Consider the following 15,703-nt stretch of genomic DNA (forward strand, 5'->3'; position numbering starts at 1 on the left):
GAATTCTATTTCAGTAAAGTCACATGGTACAAACTATTTCTCAAAATACCTATAGAATGTATTACCATCTTTGGGACAAGGATGTAGGTATATATTGTGAAGCTGGACAACAGAACGGCAGCGTCTTTCTGCAGAAGGGCGTTCAGACTTTGCTTGTGAAATAAAGTCTAATATTTCTGGCATCAAAGATCTCTGAGAAGTCATTTCCCCGATTGGCACCACAACAAGACGGCTTGGTGGGTGCGGGCACTTGGAAGAAACCATGGTGAGCGCGCAGAATCTTCACTGTGAACAGCTCACAATGCTCGCACTCACCCTGTTCCAACGCAAGAGCCGCGTGCTCCTCCCCCAAACAACCAAACAGATGTAACCAGAATGAGTTTATTTTTTTATTTTTTTATTGCATGAATAACCATAACCATATAATTTTCTAATTCTTTCAATACCACAGAAAAAAAAGGTTTCTGATTAGTAAATTTACACCGATGAATATGAAACTTAACTAAAATAATCAAAAGATTAATAATATACGCTTCCTTTTCCATACTCTTTTCATATTGTAAAAAAAACAAACAAATATTACATGTTCGTATAACAAAAAAAAATTACATTCCAATTTGTTATTTATAAATTTAGAAACTTCCCACCACAACCTTACTGTAAAAAGTCGTTCAGTGCTATCGTCCATATGACTTCACTTTAAAAACTATATTTATTCCAATAAATTAATTTATTTTTCTTTCTTTGTTTTTTGTAAACAGTAAAAGTAAAAGTAAAAAGTGTGAATATTTTCGTAACTTAATATTTTCTATAATAAAATTAATTTCATTGGACTTCACCATAAATTGATTTTACAAAACTCATTTTAAAAGTTTATACCAGACGTAAAAAAAGACACGACCCGCCCACCTGCAGCAACGGAAGAACAAGCCCGGGCAAATCGTTCACTCTCATCTGTTCCAGGAGTTCATTCCATAGATATCATATATAAACGCTAGATGTCTCGTGCGCACTGCTGGCCAATGGAGGTCGACGTCCGCACGTGGCGGCCATCTTGCCACAGTGTACTCGCTCACTACTTCAATGGTGCATGTACTTTTAAATAACCATAACTTGCTCATTTTTCTACCGATTTTCAAACGGTTTGGTTTGTTATAAACGTCAGAGATGTAGTTATACACTGCATACATATGAAAAATTATAACATACATGTTCAAGCATTCGGAATTATAGCCACGTTAATAACGTTTGTAAGAAACCAAACCGTTTGTAAATCCGTCAAGATTTCAGCGAGATAAGAGGATTTGTGTGCATGCTGATCATTCACCTTAATGCACAGAGCACTGTGACAAGATGGCCGAACGATGATGCCGGAAGTGACTGCGCCATAAGACATCTAGCGTTTATATGATATCTATGGTTAAAAAATTCAACAAACCCAGGAAGTTATCGACCAATTGCTCTGACTTCAAATTTATGTAAATTAATGGAAAAGATTATAGTTCAGAGGTTAACATATGAGCTAGAGAAAAAGGGTAAATTTAGTAAGTATCAATGTGGATTTAGAGGTAAAAGATCAACTATGGATGCGTTAATCAAGGTTAGTAATGAAGTAGAGAAGAATAGCTATGAAAGAAATCATGGCAGTAGTGTATTTTGATATAGAAAAAGCGTATGACACGGTATGGAGAGAAGGGCTATTAATCAAAGCATCAAGGATAGGAATAGATGGAAATACGTATAATTGGTTATCTCAATTTTTGTTTGAAAGAACATTTGTAGTTCAAGTCGGAATGTGTCAGTCATCAATTTATAAGGCAGAAAATGGTATTCCTCAAGGGAGTGTTATAAGTCCAATTCTTTTTAATATTATGATAAATGATATCTTTGACAATGTAGGATTTGGTGTGGGATGTGCATTATATGCTGATGACGGGGCTATTTGGAAGAGAGGGCGAAATACAAAGCAAGTGATTTCAGGTATGCAAACAGCTATTAATAAGGTGGAAGAATGGAGTATAGAATGGAGTTTTAAAATGTCAACTAGTAAATCAAGTTATATGATATTCAGTAGGAAAAAGGAAGATTTTAAGGATATTAAATTATTTTTATATGGAAAGCCTTTAGAACAAGTTAAAAGTTTTAAATATTTAGGAATGTGGTTAGATGGGAGATATACCTGGAATAAACATATTGAGGAAATAGATAAAAAATGCAGGAGGGTTTTAAATGTGATGAGGGCAATAGCTGGGAAAGAATGGGGAGCAGAAAGAGACTCAATGATAACAATTTATCAAGCCTTGATAAGATCGACAGTTGATTATGGATGCATGATTTATGGGTCAGCGTCAGAATCATTGTTAATAAAGTTAGATAGAATTCAATATAGAGCTATCAGAATATGCTTAGGAGCAGTTAAAACAACACCAGTCAATGCATTATTAGTAGAAGTGAATGAAATGCCATTGAAATTATGGAGAGTTCAATTGTCTTTGGTATTTTGGACATCCTTAAAGAGTTACACTGGAGAAAGTATAGCTAAAGATGTTTTAAATAATTGTTGGGAATATTTAAGTAACGAGAGAGGATATGGATGGAAGATAAATCAGTTAGCAGAGAAATATCAGATTGCTAATATGGAATGTAGTGTGTCACCTGCTTGGGGAGAGGTTCCAAAATGGATTATTTCTGAGGTTAAAATTGATTTAGGAATATTAGATAAAAAACGGGAATGGGAGGAAATGGGTATGATTAAGTACCAAGTTAATAAATACATACAGGAAAGATTCTATGCAAGTATGCACATCTATACTGATGGATCTAAAGAACCAAGATCAGGGATTACAGGAATAGGAGTGTATATTCCAGAGTTTAAAATATCAATAATTAAACGATTAACATCTAAATTGTCAATTTATACTGTTGAAATGGTCGCTATTATAATAGGATTAACATGGGTAGAGGAGGTAAAACCGGACAGAGTAGTCATATGCTCTGACTCTGCTTCTGTTTTAACATCACTGTTTACTTATTGTACTGCTAGAGAAGATTTGATGTGTGAAATATTTTCATTATTATGGAGAATACAAAGGATAGGAATAGAAGTTGGATTCTGCTGGGTGCCAGCGCATGCAGGAATAGCTGGTAATGAATCTGCTGATGAATTAGCAAAAAATGCTTTAAAAAGGGAAGAAATAGATTTTAATGTTCCATTAAGTAAAGGCGAAATCAAATCTATTATTAAGGAAAATGTTATTAAAGAGTGGCAGGAAAACTGGAATATAGATAATAAGGGGCGGCATTTATATAATATTAAAAAAATTGTAGGTAAGAAATGTAGAAATGGTAGAAATAGGAAAGAAGAGGTTATAATGACTAGGATGAGACTTGGACACTCAAGACTGAACGCATCGCTCTTTATAATTGGAGTTCATGAGACTGGTTTATGTGAGAATTGTGGGGAGAAAGAAACAGTAGAGCATGTGATATACGATTGTAAAAGGTTTGATGAGGAAAGGAAGGAGTTGATATCATATTTAAACGAAAGAGGGAAGGTTAATAAGGATTTGGCATATTTGTTAGGTTATGATTTTAATAGAGATAGAGTAGGATACAGAATGTTAATAGAATACATATATACTACAGGTTTAAGTGAAAGGATTTAATATAAGGATGCTTTGGTCTATTCCAGATTTCATAGGCCGGTCTGGAGGAGCTGAACACGCAGCGCCAGATCGGATATGGGAAATGGAATGAGATGGAGCATCAAATAATTATATATAAGGATTGATTTGTGAGGAAGAGGCAAGTGAGAGTGAAAAAAGAAAAAAGGAAAATCTGATTATAAGAAATCATGACTGCATAACAGCAAAGGTAGGTGGCGGTATGCACTGAGAATGCAATGCGCCAAAAAACGAAAGAAGAAGAAGAAGATATCTATGGTTCATTCCATAGACATAATAAATACATAGACGCCCTATTGGCCGCTTTGGAACGTTGCTGCGATACGTCAACGCGTCCGCCATTTTGCGGAGGGCAAGACTGCGCTGTAATCAATGCAAATGAACAGGTGAGCTGCGGTTTTTCTGGATAAAAACCAAAAAAAAAATTACTTTTATCAACCGATTTCAGTGGTTTGTATGTGGTGTACAAAAAAGTTCCATCTCTAGTTATTTAAAATCTCGTCAGTTAGATTTATAAAATAATTTTTTTTAATAAGGAATGGCCAAAGCTCAGGCTTGTCATGTATTTGGCTTTTTATTCTTGGATAAGAATTGTGAACTGAGATACTGAGATATTATTTAATTTTCACATTAAATTAAATAAAGTTTTCTTATTGTGGAAAAAGCATATTCTGTCATTGACCCGATTTTAGCAATAACAAAGATAACTGATCCTTTATGGTAATACATATGATATGGTACAACTACAGTGCAATGCAAATAGTAAATATAAAATAAAGTGAGAAGTAGGCTAATAGTAAATAGTTTAGTCAATAAAATAAACAAACAGTATACAGCAAATAAAATAGTAATGAAAAGTATAATTATATAATATCATAAGTACTATAAAATAATAATAATATATTGATAATAGTTTATGTATAATACTATAATAATAGCAAAAGAATATGAAATATCAATTACAGAATATAGACAATACAAAATAATAAGTTAAATAGTTACTATGGATAGTACAATAATTTAACAGCATAACTAATAGATTGATAATCGCAAGTGGTATATTATTATAATAACAATAATAAATAATGTAAATTTATATATTTTAAAATATTCTTACATAGGCTATATAAAATAAAATGATGCAACCCTGTCTCTTTTTGTTAAATTTCAGTTTTTAAAAGGTATAAGACGCTATACAAGTCAAGAAATAAAGTAAACGATTCAGTCAGACATACAGCATGGCTACAACGTTAAAGTTAAATAGCCTAAATATATAAAGTTATGAAACTTCACTTTGCCCTCAGCCAAAACGAATTGCCAAAGAACAAATATAGATTAATGAGACCAAAGATCGCCCGTTAGATATACACAAGACGAATTATTCTCATGTTTAACCACTAGACTAAAGACATCAGATCCAACGGCGAACGTCAGAAGCACTATAGCCGAGGTAAGGCTGTTCTCGGCGGGGTACATGAGCGCTGAGCGCCCGGTGATCGCTGGGTCTCACAACTCCGAAACCGTCAGATAACATTTTTAAATAGGCGCTATCTTTATAAATAAACCACAGATTTGAGCTTTAAACAACTACATTGTCGACTGAAAAACTCTTAAAACTACATTTCGTGACACAATAACAGTAGTATTTTTAAATTTCGCGGCCTTTCTCCTCTGAAAATAAAAATAGTAAATGAAATACAACCAGAAACAAATTTTCAGTTTTGCTTGTGAAAGGTAATTCCCTGAGAGCTGTTTTCAATTGTGTGGCGATTTATAAAGCCCCAAGCAGCACACGAAATAGGCATTTTTCTCAATTCTCGTTATGAGAGGTATGGGAAAGTTGCCCTCCGCAGTATGGCGGCGCCGTTGACGTACGATCCAGCGGCCAATAGGGCGTCTATGTATTTATTATGTCTATGGTTCATTCGACCAGGGTTTTTCACGGAGCCGGATAATTTATACTTCACGTACGTAAGTAACTCTTTGTATTGTTAAAAGTTTGATTTTACCCTAATTAACGTGTTTGTGTTGTGCAATCTGCAAAAGCATAACGTTACGTTAGCTCTGTTTCCTACAAACTTTTGCGACCCGCCAAATTCGAATGTGCTCTCTATCTCAAACAGCTCGTTAACTTGAGCCACATACTGTATAAATCTACGTGTGTGTGCGCGATGTATAAGTAATGTTGTCTTTGTGTGATAGTTTAATGTTTCAGAGGTGTTTGTAACTTCAAAAACATTGTCGTGGCTTCGACATAGTTTAGGAGTCGCACAGACACACACGAAGCCACAGCTAACGTTAGCTGAGTGATTATCAATTAGTCCAAAGCTGTTTAATTATGGTAAAGCATAGTTAAGGCAAATATCCGGCATAGTTCATCTTTCACAGAAGTGTACGCTCACAATGTACTCTATGCATAGGCCTAACTCATAACCCAAATTTCATATTTCTATAGCTCTGTAATTATTGGGTGCAGATGTCTAACCCCTGTCTCTTGACATATTTATATTTTGTTGATGCATTTTAAAACCATTTGTTTAAGTGAGAAGATTTTTTGACTAATTTATTTGTATTAACATCCCTCCTCCCAATATTGTAATTAGTTAACTGCCTGTAACTGTTAGGTGCTGTATGATGATATCATTACAAAAATTCAGTGGGGTTTTTACATGAGGTTTCAGATTATTTTCTAAAATAAGTTCTGCGATGAATTAAAGTTAATCATTCTTGTTTTGTTCAGCAGGATAATCTTCACTTGTATTTTAAGTGTATTTTTAAAGGGCTTTCATCACACTTGTATTCAAAAGGCTAACTAACTTTTTTTTTCTCTCCCCATTGACAGATGGGACGGCCCTGTAAATTGTGCAGCACTGTGGTACCAGGAAAGAGTGACATTTTAAAGCATTATAGACTGCATCAGGGGACCTTTGGACACAGCCATGCCTTGCCTTGTATTCATATAGATTGCCCATGTTCTTTTAAATCCTGGAGTTCCTTCCGCTCTCACCTCTCAAGATACCACCCAGAAGCTAAATCCCTTAATTCACCACAAGTAAGTATTTCATTTACCTGCATTTTGTGTCAAAACCCTGGATTTTACAATGAAGAGGATTTTTTTGAACACATATTTGTTTTTCATCAACAAATGAGATTGTTTGTCTTAAAAACTTTATTTTTATCTCAAAGGGGGCTGCAGAGACCATGTTCATGAGGACCTGAAAAAGAAGGATATGAGCATCTATGTCTGCCATGAGCCAGATGCAGTAGGAATCATCATTGAGGGAATACCAGTCCTTACCAATCTTGGAAATCTGGCCAAAGCATGCTGCTTGGGTTGACATATGCACTTAATTGCACTTGACTGTGACAACCGAATTGACTTGTTCTTAAGTAACATCATGCTTTCTTTTTCATATTTCAGAGAACCCAAAGGAAAAGAGACCGTCTGATGTAAGACAGATTTTTAAATGACTGAACCGTTGGACCACTGTAGTTATGACATCAGACTTCTAAAGCCAATTTTATTTTTAAAGGTTGAAATGCTTTTGTCCTATTTCTCCACATTTCTTTTTTATAGAATGATATTTTAGTATATTTTTGTCATTGATTGATTGATTGAATAAAATAAATTGACTCAACTGCTGGAAATGTCATTTATATTTTAAAGGTTTCCCCAAACATGTTGTTTCAACATTAACTTGGTGCATGAGATGGCAATATTATCTGACATTCATTTTCAGTGTTTCAACAAAAGAATCACCATCATATTGTGACATTGATCAAACCATATTACCAAATATTTTTGTTAATTTTGTAGATTTAACATAGTGTAACACTGATTCAACAATATTACCATTGATTATTTTTGTTAATTTCAGTATTGATTCAGCATCAGTGATGTAGAATCAAAAAGAGTGTAATGTTGATTCAATTACATTACCATTGATTTTTGTTCAACATTAATAATGGATAAAATATCACTTTGTAACATTGAATCATTACTATTACCATTGATTTGTGGTTGCAATCTAAAGTCAAGTCAAGTCAAGTCATTTTCATTTATATAGCGCTTTTAACAATGTAGATTGTCTCAAAGCAGCTTTACAGAGATAAATGTATAATTTAACGTAAGATTGTTTTGGCTTTATAGCGGTTCTTTAATAAAGTTATTTTCCAGCTAAAGTTAGTTTTGATCTAAACATTAATAAACATTAATCTAAACATTATTTCACTAACTGCAAGAGTGATACTAAAGCAACATCACTTTGTAACGTTAATTAAATGCAATTAGCATTGACGCATCAACACTGACTCAGTGTTTCAATAATTACATGCTATCTGGACAATGACACGGCAGCCAGTGGCACTGATCCTCAACAAAGCCGTCTCAATACTGGCGTGATGACTCCGATCTTCAGACCTCCGATCTGGAACTGTATAAATATTCTGAATGTTCCGATCCAATCTGACTTCTGACCTGTAATGTTGCCTGAATCATGATTACACACTGTTCGTTCGTTGGCCAGAGGGGAACTGGCTGACTGAGCCTGGTTTCTCCAAAGTTTTTTTTTTCTACATTCTGTCACCTGATGGAGTTTTGGTTCCTTGCCACTGTCGCCTTTGGGTTTTGGCTTGCTTAGTTGGGGACACTTAATACTCAACAATATTATTGATCTGCGTAAATCCTTAATTAAACAATTTAATAATCAATTAAAAAGAAATTTATACCTGTATGCTTTAACACTGTAGTTACATTGGACCAGTGGTTTGGAAAATGGAGATGCATTATTATGCTTGTAGCGGCAATGCCTGACATGCGGTCACATGCTGTTCCAATTAGTAATTCCTTGTCTCCAAACACGTCCTTCGTTGTCTTTTTAGACAACGGGTCTGTCCACGGCGTCACTAAGTCTGCTTGGACATGTCAAAATGGCAATCTGGTGTTCCCCAGAGGGACATTTTAGTCATAAAGAGGACCCTGTTTTTAAGAACCCCTTGTAAAACCCCCTAGTTCAGCTTGGACTTTCTGTGACTTTACAGCCTTGTGACATTCCACACACACACACACACACACACACAGATTTCCCATTGACTTACCCACATAGGACATTACCAAAATGGTGATATATTTCTGAGGTGCCTTTTGTTATGACCATGTCATATTGGGGTGTCTACGATTTTGTCATGTGGTAATCAAAACTTTAAATGTGTATAATTCTGCATATCTCCTGTAACTTTGCATTTCTACAACCTTCATGTGATGTGTCTGATGTCTATGGAATTCTCTCAATATAACAGAGCCAAATTCCAATAGCAGAATGCAGTAATATACATTGTTTACACATTTCATATTTCTGGAACTGGAAGGTTTAAGTCAATCGGCCCTGTAACTCGAGCCAGGAGATCGTTCCAAACGAACAAAGGATCTTCCCGCTAGAAAAGATCTCGACAGCTGATTCGTCCCCCTCGAAGAAGGGGGGCGGTACTTGGGACACTGATAAAAGTCCAAACCTTCAGTTTCCTTTTCTCTTCTCTCTTCGATCGCTCTGACCTCCTCCTCTTCTCCCCGGCTTCAAGAAACATCTGAAAGGCTCAGGCCTTCTCCTCGGACCAACACATGTTCGAGTCGTAGCTGCCGTTCTTTGCAACTAAGCTCATCCGTGCCTTTCCCCTCAAAAAGGGAAATGATCTAACTTTCTCGGTAACTTAAATTCAAGTAAGCCTTTACATCGTCTTGCGAAACGACCCAGAAGACGAAGCCAGACGCAAACCAGCCGGACACGCGCGCCTCTGTTACAGCATCGCACTGAAAGAGCACAGAATTCTGCAAGTATATTGAGTTGATAAAAGTTGATTTCCTGGTGTCTCTGAGGTCTGTGAATTAAGTTACCCTTCTTCCTCTTCTCTTTTCTTTTTTTTTCTTTCTTTCATTTCATTCTGATCACTTATGTTATTGTTTGGTTATATGTTGTTTGTTTATTGTTTGCATTTTTACGTATGTTTATATTCGTAGCTCATATAATCTCTAGTTTTGCATTTATTAAAATTCATAAATACTTTTCACTGCCTCTGTGTTTGAAGAATCCACTTTTTATGAAGTCAATGAAATCAAAGATCTCATTTAAGCTACAAGCTCGATATTAGACTACATTCAGTAGTTTTAATTTATAAACTCAGAAAGTTGGGTGTCCGTGGCCAGGACATGAAACTCTTTTGAAGTTTGTGAATACCTCTTCTTGACTGTAATGATTTTACATTTGTTTCGCTGGACGAATTAAATGTTGGTCAGATAGTTATAGAACAAGGTAATCTCGATAATTGATAAAATAAATGTACATGCGACTTATGAATTATGACCATGAGTCATAAATATTAATATTCCCAAGATTCCCCATATTCTTGAGCTAATTCATATTTACCCAGAGTCGTATTCGCTACAGTTTTGGTGGAGAATGCGGGCAGTTTCAAACTTCATATTGTGGTGGAACAAATTCAGTTTCAGTGAATGTGTATTATTGGTATTAATAATTGTAACGTTACACGCGCGTTTTGAATTGTGAGGTAAGTCGCTAAGGCGAACTCACCCAGCTGAAGGCAGGCACAAAGCCAGCTCAGCTCTGCTAAAACTGCAGTTCATGACATTACATTGTGTCTCTGTAAAGACGAAACAAAACTCTTTACAGTTAGTTCATGTAATACGATTTAAACCAACTAAATGAAGACGAAAGGATCTCTTTTAGGACGAAGACGTAAATCTGACCTGAGCAGTGACTCAGTTGTTTCAGTCGTAATAGGCCTTATTATATACAATACGTTAACGATAAGCTCCTGGTCAGAAATTGGCCTCGCGATCCAATTTCGTAAACCTACGCAAGAATCATAAAAGTGCTATTTTGATTAACCCTCTGAGGTCGGCAAACGCGCCCACGCGTTTTGCTGGATTTTCTTCACATTGTAGAACTATAAACTTAAATTTCTCCATCATTTATGGTCATACAGAAAAAAGAAATATAAAAAAAGAATCTGTGATATTTCTACTCTTGTATGTGTCCACTTACAATCAAATCAAAACATTGTGCTTTTGTAAAATAAAGAAAATAAACAGGGTGTGCGTTCTTCCTCTCCGTCGCGGTGAACTTTTTTTTCTTGAGCACGTCTATAAACTGAAACAAAACTCAGCGAATACTTGTCACACATTTATGAGCCATATACCTTTATAAACATTTAAGTGTGTACTTTTAAATGATCGGATTCAAACTGAAAACAAATATTCTCTGTTTAAGTAATTTGTATAAAACCAACAAGATGTCCAGCTTCTCAAACGCTTCCTAATTACTTTTAATTTGAACACGCCCACTCGCGCAAAAGATATTCACATGCAAATCTCCACATGGAACGCGAACGCGCTCATTACCTCAAAAACAAAGCAGCAAAACACCTCACAAGTCTCTGCTTTTCGTCGAGTTTGAAAGGCGCACGTTTGGAGCTTACATTGGATTTAGGCTACCTCAGAAGAAGAAGAACGCGATTTGAAGACAAGAAAGATGTACAAGGTAAGACATTCTTACATATTAGTTTGTTATTGTTGCATAAATTTCACATTGCAGTTGAACTGTTGCTAGATATATGGTGAATATTGTAATATTTAGACCCATGTTTACTGTTACTGTGTTTGTGGATATCTGCTCAAACGTAGATATGTATATGGTAACCATAATGTTTTATATTTGAGCGCGATCGCGTTTGAATGTATCATATGATCGCGATCGCGTTTGAATGTATCATTTGATACATTCGAAAAGCAAAACGCACCAAAGGGCTTCATGTTTTTACTATTATCTCATTTCATATCATCATAACGAATAGAAACATTTGAAGTAACATGATAATCAATATATTTTTCTCTAGCTTAGTTGTTACTGAAATATTTTGGAAGATTTATAGGCTGCTATGGTTATTGTTATTATTATTTTATGCAGCACTGCACATAGCCTATGCTTACAAGGCACAACAAACCTGGTGTTCATTATATTATTGTTGGAAACATTTGTGTGTGTGTGTGTGTGTGTGTGTGTGTGTGTGTGTGTGTGTGTGTGTATTCTGTGAATTTTAAAAAGCAATTTTAACCAGAAAAATCTAAAATGTATTCCCCAAATCGTGCAGGCCTTTCTCTTGATATCAGTATGTTCACTTTTTTTTTTTTTTTTTTTTCAGGGCCCAGATGCCACTGAGTCCTGCTGACTTCGACTTTCTCTGTACATGAACATGGTAAAGTGAAAATCAAACACCTTGGAAATGAAAGGTATGTACAATGTTTTTAGTAATGGCACAAAGGTCTCTGTCTTTGTATCATTGGTTATCTTTGGATTATGTTGTGTTGTAAATAAATCAAACCATCTAAAAGCCATTCTTTTTTAAATCTCCTCATTCTTTGTGCAAGGTTGCTCAGAATGATAGGGGCCTGATAGCTCCTAATAGGGCAGTTAGAGGAGGGTCTTTGTCTTACTCAGGTGAGAAAAGCCATACATATTAATGAGCTCCCGCATAAAGCTTTGTGGCACAAAACACGTCGTAAAATTTTTAAATCAATATATTGTCTTATCTGAATGAGCAGTCAGGGTGATTTTCACATAGTTTTGCAGCAAATATTCTAGGCTATGTCATACAATTTTCAAAAGTCTTGTGAAGAAATAATCAGTATGGGTTTCATGGCCTTATTTCAGTGAGAATTTTTTTTTGTATTTTCACAAACCACGCATAAATGTCATTATCTCAAAACTACAAACTTTTACACACATGCTGCTGATATATTATTGTAGCAGAGTTTGTGCTGAATACAGTGTAATTAGACTTTAGCCATGAAAATGTCACAAGTAACAGAAATAAGCACAAATGTCAGAGCATGTCAGAACACCTCCAGGGCCCAGAAAACAGCTCAGACCTCAGAGGGTTAATGCTTATGGGAGATGAGCAGATGGTAGTTCCTGCTCACAGCTGTTCTGATGCCTGTCGTGCTCACAGCTTAAGTAAATAGATGTTTTGATGCCTGTCGTGCTCACAGTTTCTAGTGATTAAAACAAGAAGTTTTAATACCTGTTTTTATGTAAACCGTTTTATATCTAATGTGTAATTGGAGACCAGTTTTATGAATTAAGAAAAGATGATAATCCTTGTTCTTATTCTAAAACCGTCTCAATGTGTAATGCATAATGTGTAATCCCTGTAGTCACATGTTGTAAAACTCGCTCATTTTCCGCATGCAACAGAGCGCAAAATACTCGTGATTCCACAGATAAAAAATCTGCTGTCTTAACTGCTGAATCACGTCACCAACACTAGAGGGCAGCCTCTAGGTGTGTGGCAGTTCTCAAATTACGCGCCCCCCACCGACGTCATCCTGCGTGAGCGTCGCCTCCCACTGACGTCAGCCTGCGCTAGCGCAACTACGCCATCTCGTGGCGTTCTAAGATAATACCTGCTTTCAATTTCTTTTTCTCTCTGCATTCATTTTCTCTCTCAAATACTTAACTGCATTCAAAGCTTAGCTTATGCTGATATTATTTGGAGTTAGACAATTCTCTTTGCTATTTTTGACTGTCACACTTTAAGTTAAGTTCGAAAAAAAAAGCAAACTTTTCGAATTAAAAACTTAGATTTGATTCACTCAGTTCATTGATAAGTCCACCCAGGAAGAAGCACGCCATCGTGTGGCCATCGTGGGTCGACTCATCAATATCTGTTTCACCCCCAAGTCTCATTGAAGTGTCTCAACATTGCTACCCTTCTCGTTTGATTATTTTATAATCAATACTAATAACTTCAGTGTTATTGTAAGGATTATAGGAAGTCATTCTGAATTTCAGTTTTGATTATTTTTAGTATTGATACTCCCCTGTTATCATTCTAATTTTCTTTCCTTCCTTATTATAATTATTTTGGACCTCTCCTTGCATGCTTGTTTGAATTTTAATTCAAACAAGTTTGCATTTTAATTCAAATTGTGTCTACTCAACCAGGTGGACCACTCAGAGGAAACCCGCCCCTCACCTTTGTGGCACAAACCCACTGCCGAGGCCTATCCCTCTGCCTGCGTCTCAAGCCTGTGTTGTTATTCACATTTTATTTCATTGATAATTTTTTTCTCTTCCCTCTTTTCTCCAAAAGGGGGGGGGGTGGGGTAGGTTATTCTGATAAATCACCATCAGTTATCATAATTTCCCTTTTGTTGTATCACTATTTTAGTAAGGCCTTTGCCTCGGACTCCTGCATACATATTTACTCAATTTGATGACACCAGAAAGCCTTAATTTACATTAAGTCTAACATCTTAATCCCTTATTGCGTATCTATTGGAAGGACTCAGTCAGTGTTTAGGCCTAGGCCTCTTTATTTTTATTTTATAACACTCCCCGTGTTATTGTTTGTGACATTTCATTGCAGACCAATTCACTTCCTTGTGTTGTGTTTCCCTTTTGATCTTCCCTACCTTCAACTTTGTTTTATTTTAATTTGTCTCCATTTCTGTTGTGATTTGTTTCTCTCATTTCACTTACAGACAGAACCTAAGAGAGACCCCAGGAAAGTGAATAGAGTAACGATCAAAGCCGGCGTCATTAGACGACCCCCAGGCTACCGCCTGTCAAAATCTCTATTGTGGGTTTATCCATACCCACGAAATTGGCTCCGCTAACTGTCGGCATCAGTTAGCCCGAAATTCTCATAAACGGCCTAGCCCGTATGAGTATAGCTCATTTGACCCTAAAACAAACTTGCATTTTGTCTCTTTTTGTGTGTGCTGTGCTTCTCTCGCCAACAGTAAGCCGAGATGTCGAGCTCACCCTGTCCTGCAGTCCGCTGGGACGACCTTGAGGCATGGCTGAGGGACATAACAAAGACCGTGCTGCCCCAGGACCCACATCGCTCGAGCCAAGAGCAACGGGACACAGACCTGAGCCAGTTCGAGTCCCATGATCCAGCCCAGACATACAGCCACGAGCAGCTGTCCAAAATCTTCGGAAACCTCGCACTCAAACTCGTCGCCAGGGCCCGGGACAGCGAAAGGAGCAACGCCGACCTGCAGCAAAAGACAGCCGCAATACAGCTCCAGGCCACAGAGGCCCTGGAGGACCGAGCACACACACAGAGCCGTCTAGACCAGCTACTCTTCCTGACCGAGGAAGAGGACGAGACGGACACAACGCTACAACAGGAAGTTGAAAGACTTCAAAATGCCCTAGATGATCTTCATCGGCACACAGACCAAAGACAACAGTCGGAGGAACTCACCCGGAAGGAACTCAACGAACGGCTCCAACGGGCTGAAGCTCTCCTTGAGAGAGCAGAGACTAAAATCCATCAGCTTGCTCAGCAGAGACACGAGCTCCAAGATGAACTTGACACTGTTCATGCAGAACTAAAACATGCTTACAGATTGCAGAGTGTCTGGAACGGAGAAACACACATCACAGAGTTTCTCCCGGTCAGCCAAACACCAAAAGCTGAAGGGGGCGTAGCTGTAAAGGGTCAGAATCCTTTCCAGACGGATTGGGCCCCCAGCAACAGCTCTCCTCCCCGAGAACTTGACAAGCTAGCTCGAAACATTCCTATGTTCGATCCAGTTTCTGCAGGAGACTGCAGTGTTCATGCGTACCTTCAAGACATTGATTTTCACCTGCAAACTGTCGCTAACGTGACAGCTTGGGACAAGTTTTACTTGTTACGAATCACCGCAAATAGAGAAGTGCATAGCTTCCTGGATCGCCAACCAGAGGCAGTCAAAGCTAGGGATGCAACGGTACACGGTAAAATCCCGGACCGTTCGGTCAGCCCTGCACGGTACAATCTACACTCGTGTCCCGCGGTACTTCGGTTTTGCCATTGAGTTCGCGCTGATCCTTTTAGTTTTTGCTTTAGCTTATCTTGTTCACATATCGCGCCTAAAAACGCGTAGAAAACGCTAGCCGCGTTCTCCTTTTTCCAAAGCGCCAGGGCGGTTGCGCTTCGGAGGCGTCTGTCGTTGC

General features: G+C 37.2%; 1 long non-coding RNA gene across 1 annotated transcript; it reads left to right on the top strand.

The window, feature by feature from the left end:
* The first annotated feature begins 5,593 nt into the window (after positions 1-5,593).
* Positions 5,594-7,259, top strand: LOC311278540. The gene is made up of 3 exons (XR_014625457.1): positions 5,594-5,654; positions 6,526-6,735; positions 6,870-7,259. It is a non-coding gene; the product is annotated as an uncharacterized lncRNA (long non-coding RNA).
* Positions 7,260-15,703: the final 8,444 nt, after the last annotated feature.

This window comes from Rutilus rutilus, assembly GCF_951802725.1.
Source record: "Rutilus rutilus genome assembly, chromosome: 19".
Lineage (NCBI taxonomy): Eukaryota > Metazoa > Chordata > Actinopteri > Cypriniformes > Leuciscidae > Rutilus > Rutilus rutilus.